Below are 12,718 nucleotides of genomic sequence, written 5' to 3' on the forward strand. Positions count from 1 at the left end.
TCAGCAATTACTCGTAGATTACATTAAAACTAAAGTAATTGATGAAGACGTTACTTGATAACAAAAACGCGCAGCCTTTCTTCATTCACTTGCGGCTAGAAATGGCTGTCAAATACTGCCAAACCAAAAGGCAAGGGATCTTACTGACTTCCGATATACGTCGCTGTCAGTTCTTCCATATGATTTTGTCGACATGACCTGTTTGTAGTTGTGTATGACAGAGAATGTTTTAGAAATTCAATTGTTTTCGTTTGCAATAAACAGAAAGATTTTCATTCTAAGCCAACCAAGTTCTAAATTTTCGCAATATTAGTTGTAATTTAATATTCGTTGCTGTAATGTAGGAAAGTATTTCACAGTTGCAAAACCCGCATCCGACTCATTGTCCTTACACTTAGTCGTTGACCATAAATTGTGGCTCGGAGTGACACCAGATTAATTAACCTAATATAGCGAAGACTGTTCGCCAGTGCTCTTTGTCACTGGAAAATATCCAATTCAATCATTGGGTTCCACAAGTACGCTGTAACACTAATTTCTGTGTGTATGGAATGCATGCGGATTGTAGAATTTAGTGGTGCTCTCTCTTCCACCTCTGTATACAATATGCCCTACCTAAACGGGCCTTTATCATTACAGGCTGCGGGCGGTGCAACATAATACTGACAACAGTAATGTGCTTCTACTGACAACCTCACCATTCGTTTTACGTGATTTTGTAATCATTTAAATAAAACAACATGACCTTCCAATGGGAGACATTTCGTCCCCTTTTCCTTCTGTGAAATTTGTCAGTATACTTTTTGTCTTGCAACCAGCGAAATGCGGCTGACTACGGCAGGTAAAAGATTCACACACCACGATTTAGTCCCGTTAAGACGATTTCTTTAAACATTGGCGTAGCTGAAGGAATTTAGTTTCTTCTTAAATCGTCTTACGCAGTAACGTTCACATCGTTCACAGATATCTCAAATAGGAAAAGCTTTTTATCCAGGTACGAAGGCTGTAAAACTAATTTCCCACAGTTTGTGTCAGGTTGATCTTTTCGTCTGATAGTACTGCGTAAGTATTTTGTGTAAAAGGTATCACAAGTAGTGTTCATGCAGCTGTGGAAATCACTGGTTGAAAACGAGTTTAATAACAGTGGGTATAGCACTGCTAAATATTCAAAATGGTTATCAACCCAAGTGTGAGTTCATCCACAAACTGGGGCGTATTAATAATATTGAAGCTAGACGCCGGCTGGAGTGGTCGAGCGGTTCTAATCCTGCCTCGACCATGGATGTGTGTGATGTCATTAGGTTAGTTAGGTTTAAGTAGTTCTAAGTTCTAGGGGACTGATGACCACAGCAGTCCCATAGTGCTCAGAGCCATTTGAATCATTTTTGAAGCTAGACTGTGTATCCTTGTCTTCCTTGAGTGGGCATCGGAAGGCACAAACGAGAGATCCTTAATTTTATTGCCAAGCAGCAACCGCAGTAGTAGCTGCATGGTGGCAAAGTGATAAAGAGCAAGACTACGGATACGAAGGTTTCAGGTTTAGTCTCTCGTCAGGCACGCTTTTTTTATGTGCCATTTTACACTTATTTCCCCTCGCGCAGTGTTTGTTGATGTCAAAAATTGCCGAGTTGCACTGTGGTCCGAAAACCACGTTAAACTGTAGGTTCCCCTATTAACTTGCTAGGTAAATTAACTCAAAGGTCAGAGGAAAGCAATGGCATACCACCTCCAACAACACCGTGCCTCTTAAAGCACTGTGGTGTCCAAACCACTCTTCCGACTGATGACTGCTTTACTTTCTATGGGTTACAGAGTTAATGATCTTCTGATTATTAACATATTCGTTTTTTCATGCTGTAGCTTTGATTCCAGTAACCAGCCGAGCACTGTCACCATTCGAGTTGTCAAGGTGGTAGATGACGATGCTGTCGACCCCAGTTACTATCTTGGTCATGGCTATGTTTCGGCCGAATACCTCCATGTGACTTTCTGCGTATTTCAAGATATACTTTTATACACTTGGTACGCATCCAAATTGATATCTGATAGATCTGTTCAAAAAATGGTTCAAATGGCTCTGAGCACCCTGAGACTTACCATCTATGGTCATCATTCCCGTAGAACTTAGAACTACTTAAACCTAACTACATCACACCACACCCAGTCATCACGAGGCAGAGAAAATACCTGATCCCGACGAGGATCGAACCCAGGAACCCAGCGTGGGAGGCAAGAACGTTACCGCAACACAAATCAGATTTGTTTTCCATTCAATATATCGGACAACACGTCACTTCAGCGAGGTTTCGTTTGTCTGTTGTGCATGGTGCAAGAAATATTTGTGTTTTGCTTGCTCCTGTGATAGGTTTCACACCACTGAATGCGAGTAAGCTCACGAATAGACTGATGTGACGCTTTAATCATAGTGCACTGGATCAGAAACAGTGAAATTAATTCCATGCCACATTGATGTATTGCATACTAGTGTAATAAAATACTCAAGAAATAAAAACGGATTTGTGCCTCCATTGCTATCGAGAATCTTAGACAGAGTTGATGGGTCACCACTCAACAACATTAAGGCTTTTACTCTGTCGAGAGTGAGGAGTGGAGCAGACATTGTTGGCCGAAGGTGAGGCAGTGCAGTGCCTCTGACCCTGCCGGTAGACAGTAAACGGGTCCCAAAGAACTCAGACACATGCAGTGTTCAGAGGCAGACGGTCGGCCAAGAAATCTCTCGCAAAAATATTGTTGAACCAAACTGTTATTACTAATGTGATAGAAAGCGAAATATATTTTAGATTCGCTTGAATTATACTCATAGCTTCAGCACCGAGAGGAAAGGGCGGATAAAATTTTGTCAATAGGTGCTTTTGGTTCCCTGACGTCGTATTAGCTGGTCTCGCATTTTATCTCAAGACTACGGTCGTAGACAAGAGTGATGTACTTAGACTGCAGTCAATAGATCTGACCCTCAATTCCTTGATGCCCGCTCCCTCACCCTCGCCATCCGGAAATGCTACCCCAATGTCCCCATCTCCCTTCTGATTCCTCGCAAGGAGTCGGTCCTCATTAAATCCCCCAATGCTTCCTTCCACACCGATCTCCTCTCCTGCATTCCCTGTATCCAATTTGGCCACCGTGGAACCCTCACCCCCTACCGCACCCCGTCCTCTCCCCGTCAGCCTCAACATCCCCGACGCCTGCCACCCTTCACCACTGTGATCACGAAGCTTAGCCCCGTGATCACGGAGGCTGAGGTGTTGGCGGAACTCAACTCCCGGCCCGACATTGAAATCCGCTCGGTCCGTCGCATCGTCAATGATGCCGGGCCGACTTTTCTCATGCGGATATTCACCGAATCCTCCTCCTCCATTGACCACCTCCTCACTGAGGGAGCCCTCATCTACAATTGCCGTCATAAGGTGGACCCCTCCCGTTCCCCGGTCCAATCCTACCGCTGCCAACGCTGTCTCACGTACAACGACCACGTTACCTCTTCCTGCAAGGACCCCCCTTACTTGTCCCCACTGCAAAGCTTCACACTTCCTCAAGAATTGCCCCAACCTCACCTCTCCCGCCTCCTGCAACACTTGCAACGAACCACGTCCTACCTACTCCTCGAAGTGTAAAGCGAAACCTCCTCCAGTCACCCCTGAGCTCACCGTCCCTGTCTGTCCTGTTGATGACCCCATCCACCCCAACAACTCGCTCCACCCTCCACCTACTGCAGAGGACATCATCCGTTTCATCACCATAGTGCTCCAAAACATCCACCCCCTCCAGCGCTCCCACACCCTTTCCCAAATCACCCTCGCTGCCCGTTCCATCTTCCATCTAACCATCTATGCCACATACTCCCACAACCAGGCCAACTTCACCTTCACCCCCCTCACCACCCTCGTCTAACTCTCCCCTCCCATGGTACAACAACCCTACCGTATCCTGTACCACAACATTCGCTCCCTGCCGACCCACAAACTCCTCTTCCTCCACACCCTCCGTCAACACCTCGTGGATGCCTTCATCCTAAATGAAACCTTCCTTCAACCCCGTATCTCCATCTCCATGGCTCCTTACACCTTTCACCGTACCGATAACCCGTACCCTCTGGCGTGTGGTGGAGTTGCTATAGGCCACCTCAAGCACCTCCCTGTCTGGCCCCAACCTCTCCTTAACAATCCTGCTGAGCATCTCACCCTCAGCCTCTTCTTCCCCACCCTTACCATCACCTGTGCCACCATTTATGTCTGCCCTCACACCCCCATCCCGTACGATTTCCTGGCCCACATTGACCGCACCTTTTCCACCTACGTGATTGCCGCCGACCTCAATATCCACAGCCGTGATCCTGCCGACCTCCAGCGGTGGCATCAGTTACTCACCACCCTCCAGGGAGACCTGGTTCCCCTGCCTCAGCACACCCAACCTGAATCCAACACCACTCCCGATGTGGTTCTTGCCTCTCCCAACCTTCTTTGGTGTATCACCGCAGATGTCCTTGACCTTATTGGCAGTGACCATGCTCCTGTTCTCACTATCTCTAATGGTCGCCATCCCCGCAACGATCCTTGCCCTGACATCCCTCCTAAACTTGCCCACGATTACTCTCGTGCCAACGGCGATGCCTACCAGGAATCCATTCACATCCAGGTTGCCAGCCACGACCTTACCCTCCAATCTCCTGATGACGTCTCTCGCACTGCTGCCTTCCTGCACCAGACCTTTTCTGACACCGTCGCCTCCCATATCCCCACCAAAGCCATCCAACCTCACCACCCCGCCCTGCCTCCACAGGCCGTCCCCCTCCTTCGAGAGTCCCGCCGCCTCTACCGCTCTTTTCTCCACACTCGTGACCGGGATACACTTACCCGCCACCGGCAATTACAGCGACACATCCGCAACCTGCTTACAGCGAAGAATTGCCGTGCCTGGCACCAGACATGTACACATCTTAAAACCACGCTCCCCATAAACTCTTCCAAGTATTGGTCTGCTTTCCACCGCCTTACTGGGAACCGCCCCGCCCCCCAGTACCCTCTCCTCCTTAATGACTGTCCCTTTCCTGACAACCTCAGTAAGGCCAACCACTTTGCCTCTCACCTCTCTGATGTTTTTTCCATTCCAGATGATCCCCACTTTGATTATTCCCTCTTCCCTGACGTCATGGACCATACGAATACCTCTCTTCCTCCCCTTGCTCCTAGCTTCCAGTACTTGGGCCACACACCGCCATCTGAACTTAACACTGCCATCACTACACAGGACATCGGCCTCACACTCCACAATAAACGCATCACTGCTCCCGGCCACGACTGCATTACCTACTGCCACCTCAAACACTGTCCTCCCTCCTTCCTTTCAATCCTTGCCGCCCTCTACAATGTCATCCTTGCCACTAGCTTCTATCTCGACCTGTGGAAAACCTCCCATATCCTGATGTTCTCCAAACCCAACAAGCCTCCATCTGATGCCTCTTCCTATCGTCCTATCTGTCTCACATCGGTGTTCAGCAAGCTCTTAGAATCCATCCTTTCCCGGCGCATCCATCACCACCTCAGCCAAAAACACCTCCACCCCACCACCCAATGTGGCTTTCTACCTTCCTTCTCTGCTGATGACCAACTCCTCCGCCTCACTCATCTCCTCTCCCTCCAGCTTAACTCCCGTCGCTCCGCCATTTTTGTCTCCCTTGACCTCAAAAAGGCTTATGACCATGTCTGGCATCTTGGTCTACTGTTTAAACTCCGAATCTACACCCTTCCTATTAATTACATCCGTCTGATAGCCTCCTCCCTCTCCCACCGCCCCTCCTATGTTACCATCCATAATGCCCACACCTTCTACCCCTCTGCAGGTGTGCCCCAGGGCTCTGCCCTCTCCCCTCTCCTCTACCTCTTGTACATGGCAGATATGCCCCAACCCCCCCCCCCCCCTCCAGTACACCACTTGCAATATGCTGACGACACCGAATTCCTCGCCCTCGCTTCTACCCTCCAACGGTCCCAACGCCTTCTCCAGAATCACCTTGACCTTTTTGGTGCATGGTGTAACCAGTGGCTCCTGAAAATCAATCCTTCCAAGACACAGGCAGTAATCTTAGGTCGTACCACTCGCTCCTTCCGCCCCTGGATTTCTCCCTTACTGTCTGCGCCCGTCCTGTCCGCCTCACCCCCACCCTCACCTACCTTGGCCTCACAATTGACCGTCACCTCACCTGGATCCCTCATCTCCGCTCCATCCAATCCAAAGCCCACCATCACCTCCGATTCCTTAAACTCCTCTCTGGCCGGACATGGAGGTTGCACCCCTCTACCATCCTCCACACATACAAATCCTTAATCCATCCCATCCTCTGCTATGTCAGTCCTGCATGGATATCTGCCCCCCCAAATTCTATAAGTCCCTCCAGATCCTTGACCAGAATGCACTCCACTTCACCTTCCGTATACGCCTCCTGTCCCCCACGCGGATCCTCTATGATCTCATTCCTTTCCCCCATCTGCTCCTATTCCTCGAACATTTCCGCATCCTCTACACCTCCCGCCGCCTTGAATCCCCTCACCCCCTGGTTGCTCCTCTCCTCTCCCATCCCCGCCCCCTACCACGTCTTCGCCTACTGTCAATCTCTACACCCTACATCTCCTCTCCCAAGGTGTCTTTCGTCAACTCCCCCCCCCCCCCCCCGGATGATGCCCTCTCTTCCTCCATTTATCCCTCCTATCAACTCTGATCCTCACTCCCCCTCCTTTCCTCTGTACTTTTCCTGGGCTCCCTCTCCCCCCTTCCTTCCTCTTTTTTCCCCACCTCCGCTCTCGCTGCCCCCTTCTCTCCCCCGAGTCCTTCTGCATTTCCCTCCTCTGCCTCTTCTTAATCCCTCTCGCATCTGCCCTGCCCCTCTCAACCCCTTATGAGTCCTCTCTCTCCTTGGTTCCCCCCCTTTCGTTTTCTCCTCTCTTCCCTCCTTGTTTTTTTTCCCTCCTCCAGGTCCCCCCCCCCTTCTGCCTTTGGCCTGGGAGTGTCATCTTTGTGCCACCATTTTCGTGCAGTGTTTTACAGTGTGTGTTTTCCAGTGAGTCTTCCGTGGTGTCTTTAGTGACGTGTAGCGAACAGCCATCATACTGTCGCTGGGTGTGATTTTTTATCTCTTGCGAACAGAAACCAGACTGTCGCCATGTTTTTTAATTGTGTGTCTACTATATTACTTGCCCGATTCCTATGTATTTTATCGACATTGCCAACCCCTTTTGCTTTCTGTTTTAACTTTCCGCATTTTTACGCCGTTTTACACTTTAAGTCATCATTTTATCGTCTGTTTTTCCTTGTTTCTTTCTTCTTCCTTTCTTACAAAAAAGTCTGTAGCCTGTAGAGCAGCATCCTAAGCTGCTGTCAGCCCGCCCCCCTTCGGGGGAATTAAAAATCAATAAAGAAAAAAAAAATCAATAGATCCTACAGGAAGTGTAGCAGTCTACAATGTTCCCAGATCGAGCATATTGCCGAACATAGAATTCAGAGGGGAGCACGACTGTGTTGTCCACCTTACGTGAACGAATCGGCTGTCAGTTTTTTTCTCTACGACTGTATCTACAACACTATTGCACGCTTAAAAACCAGAAGAAGTAAAAAATAAATTAGTTTTGATAGCAACGTCACTATAGCGTTCGAAGTATTCATTGTATTGTAAACGGGCGTGTCAGCACCTTCCGATTCCCACTCAAGGAAGACAAGGATACACAGTCTAGCTCATATATTATAAATACGCCTCAGTTTGTGGATGAACGCACACTTAGGCTGATAATCATTTTGAATATTTAGCAGTGCTGTACCCACTGGTGTTTAACTCGTTTTCAACCAATGATTCCCACAGGTACAGGAACACTACTTGTGATACCACTTAGGCAAAATACTTACGCAGTGCTATCAGATGAAAAGATCAACCTGACACAAGCTGTGGGAAGTTAGTTTTACAGTCTTCGTACATGGATAAAAAGCTTTTCCTATTTGAGATATCTGTGAAAGTTGCTGAGTAAGACTATGAAGAAGAAACGAAATTCCTTCAGCTACGCCAATGTATAAAGAAATCGTCTTAACGCCACTAAATCATCGTTTACCAGCCGTAATCTGCCACATTTCGCTGGTTGGGAGGCAAAAAGCTTACTGACAAATTTCACAGAAGGAAAAGGGGGACGAAATGTCTCCCACTGGTAGGTCATGTAGTTTTATTTAAACCATTACAAAATCAGATAAAACAATCAGTGAGGGTGTCAGTAGAAGCACATTACTGTTGGCAGTATGATGTTGCACCGCCCGGGACCTGTAATGATAAAGGCCCGTTTAGGTCAGGCATATTGTATACAGAGGTGGAAGAAGAAAGAGCACCACTAAATTCTACATTCCGTATGCATTCCAGACACAAAGACATTACAGTTATAATGTACTTATAGACCCCAATGAGTGAATTGTATATTTTCCAGTGAGAAAGAGAACTGGCAGTAAGATCCGTTCGCTTTTCGTTTTGCAGTATTCGACAGCCACTTCGAGGCGCAAATAAATGAAGAAAGGCTACGCGTTTTTGTTATCAAGTAACGTCTTCATCAATTACTTTAGTTTTAATGTAATCTACGAATAATTGCTGATATTTGATATTAACATGAAAAGGATTCCGTAGACGGGGAAAGAACCTGTTCTTGGGCAACTACTTCTATAATGACCAAAAGGGCTTAAATGATCTTCAAGCACATGTGTTCCAGCTGCGGTATGAAGAAAATGAGAGTAATAATGACGGTAATAACCGAATTATCCGCTTATTTCACACTACACAGGGGATTTTCACGAAGTAAGAAATTTCCTGAATTAGTGAAAATTTCAAAATGGCTTCACATCGAGGCTAAGATGCCTAGAAGAGTGCTTACATCCTGCTGACGTGAGAGTAGCATAATCTTCGTGTCAGAAGCTAGCTTCTACTTAACCATTTAATAGACTCGCATTTTTTCCACCGTGACTAATTTTGTAAGCTAAGCACATCATCCATTACAGCACACTCCTGGGGCTGGGAAATGTGCCACAATGGTCAGGTTGAACGAACTATCACAGGTGCAATGCGTGGGTTCAGGCATTTACTTTTAAGAGGTACAAACAGAATTACTTTACCTCTGGTAACCTCAAGAGAAAGACGTTATAATCCAGAATCCGCATAAGCATCACGTTTCTTCATTCCCAGCTGGACAGAGTCGGTTTACTTTGGGAAATGGCATAGGCGGAGGTCACTGTAAACAGAAATACTGTCGCCAGTAAGCTAACTTACATTAGAAAATTTTATTTTATTTGATGAACCATTTAAAGGAACAGTGCTCTTATTTTACTTGTAATTGATGGAACTGGAGACGTGGAAAAATTTGGTGCTGGACTGTGATTCGAATTCGTATCTCCACTTTCAAGGATCTGAATCTCTCGGAACAGTATAGTTCAATCATTTCGTTCCCTTTTCCAAGACTACAATCTTCTCTGGGTCTCCTCCAAAGGTGAGTATGTGGGTCCGAATCCTGATCCAGTGAAAAAACATTCATAATTTCATTTCAAGCCGTATCACATGCACGCCGGCCTGCTAGTGAAAATTAACGTGCATTTTTAATATCTGTACATGTGTTACCAACAATTTCTGGTCAAACACGTACACATCTTACTGCTGGTGAGTAAGCAAATGATACTTAAGCTAGATTCGTGGACTATAAAGAAGAACTATAGCATTGTGGTTCGATTGTCGCTCAGGCACAAAGATTTGTATCCTTATTTTAGATTCAAACACCTATCAGCTGGTAAGAAACACCGATATGTAGCATTTTATTTTACTTAGTTAACAATTCGATTACGTGTTGGGTTCGTATCTCTATCTCAGAACTTCACATCATGCGCGTCATCTTTAAATGCATACACACTTTGTTACTTCTAAATGAATGTATATCAGGCATCTTTCGTGGTTAGTTCACAGGGATGAAAAGGTCTTGATAGGAGTCCCAGTTTATTACTAAAACTGTCGTCTTTTATTTTCGTCGTAAGGTTATCGTGGGTAGTTTTATTTCATTTCTCATAATATAGTGCACAATTTTCGTAAGGTTTCTCTTCTCGCTCTTCTCACCCATACACACACACACTTATTCTTTTTTTATTTTCGTTTGTTTGAGGTGCTCGATTATCGGAGGGGCACGAAAACGTCCATGAATGAGTTTCTTAGTTTTGAGTACAGTTACGAAAGAAATAAAAAACAACTATGAGAGTTACTGATTTATGATGCTCAGTTTGCAGTCAGTTCTGACTATTATTAGTAACTACGCTCCAGCCCCTAAACCTAGTTACATAAATGTGAATTAGACACATTAGGTACTCCAGGCCGGAGCAGCTGCGTCTTTGAGACGCCAGCTATGGACTCTTCCCAGGCCGCTGTACGATCACATCGGTTCGTCTTCTTCCTGCTGGTACTGTCAATGAAATTTGGCAACAAGGCAAGGTATGTTTGGCAACTCTGTGATCGACGAGTTACTTTCTCGTGTGCACGGAATTAAGCCTCGAAGTTCTCTTGATTTTTCCAGTCATTTCCATTGAATAATCTGAGTTATTATCGCTTGAGGTGTAACAAAACATTGTAAATTTACGGTTTTCAGCCCAGAAAAGTCGTTGCACGTGAAAATCGCAACTAATCTCGTCCTTTAAATAGCGGTTTACGAGTTCTAGCTACTATTGGCCTCGTAAGAGGAAGGCACAACCCATACCTCTTCGACAGCTCTGTGGTGACGTGTTAAAAATCGTCTGTTATGGTTCGCGGTTCCACTCTCACTGACTGTAACGTTTTTATTCAATCTGTGAAAGAGCTACAAGCAGTCTGATCAAACATCGATAAGGAAATTTCAAGTAAATACCTGCAGCTCATAGTGCAATAGTGAAAAACTTACAATGTTTCACAACAGGTAACGCCTCTTTCCGCTGCTGACAAGCCAATTTTGGGTTTCTGGGAATACATAACTTTATTTTTGAAATGCCACGTTTGCATACCTGTTGAGTATAATATAGCATACCAATTAAACACAAACCCAATCGAAATCTAAGTGAATAGTATTTTACTAATTCGTGCCGATAGAGGCACGCTTGAGTACAGATACTCAGTTTTATTAAAACAGACTTTCGCCGTAAGATTATCATGGGTAGTTTTATTTCATTTCTTATAATATAGTGCACAATTTTCGTAAGGTTTCTTTTAGTGCTGTTAAAACAATACTAAACATGAGAGAGAAATTAATCATCAACGACATACGCGAATTCTCTGATGTTACGTATAACAGTCTGACATTGCACATGCACGTAGAAAACTTGTTCTGATTTAAAGGTGTCATACAAGGTTTGAAGAAGAATAAAATCTACCAGACGACAGATAATGTAGAAACTGCTTTTCTGACTATTTTGGCACGATGCGCCTCCCCATACATAATACAAATGCTTCAGATGCATCTGCTGCCTGGCTGTCTATTAAACCTGAAAAGAACAAAATGTCGCAGAAGTTAACCCTTTTCCCACATGCAGCTATTTTGGATTGAGAAGTGGAGGGAATGATGTTTAAGTTTCATTACATTGATATCTTCAGCAGACAGCAGAAATGCTAGTTAATGTCGATTCAGTCAACCAATTAAATGAATGTACTGAACTTGCTGCAGACCACTACATGGAGCCTGTGTGTCAGAATTCTCATCGAGTATGGCGCAGCGGTGTTATGATAGAAAAATGAGTCTCAGAGAAGAGGATTTGGTGGTCTGTCGGATTAATGAGAGGTTCCTATGATGAGGTTTCTGGGCGGCGATTCCAACTTCTGCCGATGGGGTTTAATAGGGAGAGACAGATTCTGTTCTCTTCTGGCTACGCCAATGGCATTGTGGTCTGAAATTCACATTAACCATTATATTCCTTCTCTACCAAGTATACGTTATGTTGAACCACAATAAACTCAGGAGTGGCGAAATGTGGGAACTCTATCACCAGTAACCTTTCTTAATCTAGTTATTTATTTCCAGTGACGAAGCAAACGCTATATAATGTCACAGGACACTTATTCCAACTTTTATATGCGCTTCTGTATGTCGCCGGCTGCGGTGGTCTTGCGGTTCTCGGCGCACAGTCCGGAACCTGGCGACTGCTACGGTCGCAGGTTCGAATCCTGCCTCGGGCATGGATGTTTGTGATGTTCTTAGGTTAGTTAGGTTTAAGTAGTTCTAGGGGACTGATTACCACAGTAGTTGAGTCCCATAGTGCTCAGAGTCATTTGAACCATTTCTGTATGTCAATAAAATTGGTTGTGGACTGGGAATGCAACTCAGACCGCCCTTAACGCGGAATTTGATCCCTTCGTGACAATATAGTTCGACTACTATTTGTTGTTTGTTCAAAACTGTAAATTCCTCAACATCTGCACATATTGCTCGTGATTGGGTTGAATCCTGGCCCGCCACTAAAGTTTTCATTATGTATTATCAAGCTCTAGCATGAGAACACCAATCTACTGGTGGATAATAATTTTGATTTTTAATGCATTTTCATTCGTTGTCAACAATAACGATATCTGATGTTTTTGACTCCCAGTGAGACACAGAACTATTTGAGAGATCACTGTAAGATTAAGGATGTTATTCCGAGCTCCTGGTGGAGAAAAATTCGGTAGCTGACGTCTCTTCGTGTG

The sequence above is a fragment of the Schistocerca gregaria genome, chromosome X (assembly GCF_023897955.1).
Source record: "Schistocerca gregaria isolate iqSchGreg1 chromosome X, iqSchGreg1.2, whole genome shotgun sequence".
Taxonomy (NCBI): domain Eukaryota; kingdom Metazoa; phylum Arthropoda; class Insecta; order Orthoptera; family Acrididae; genus Schistocerca; species Schistocerca gregaria.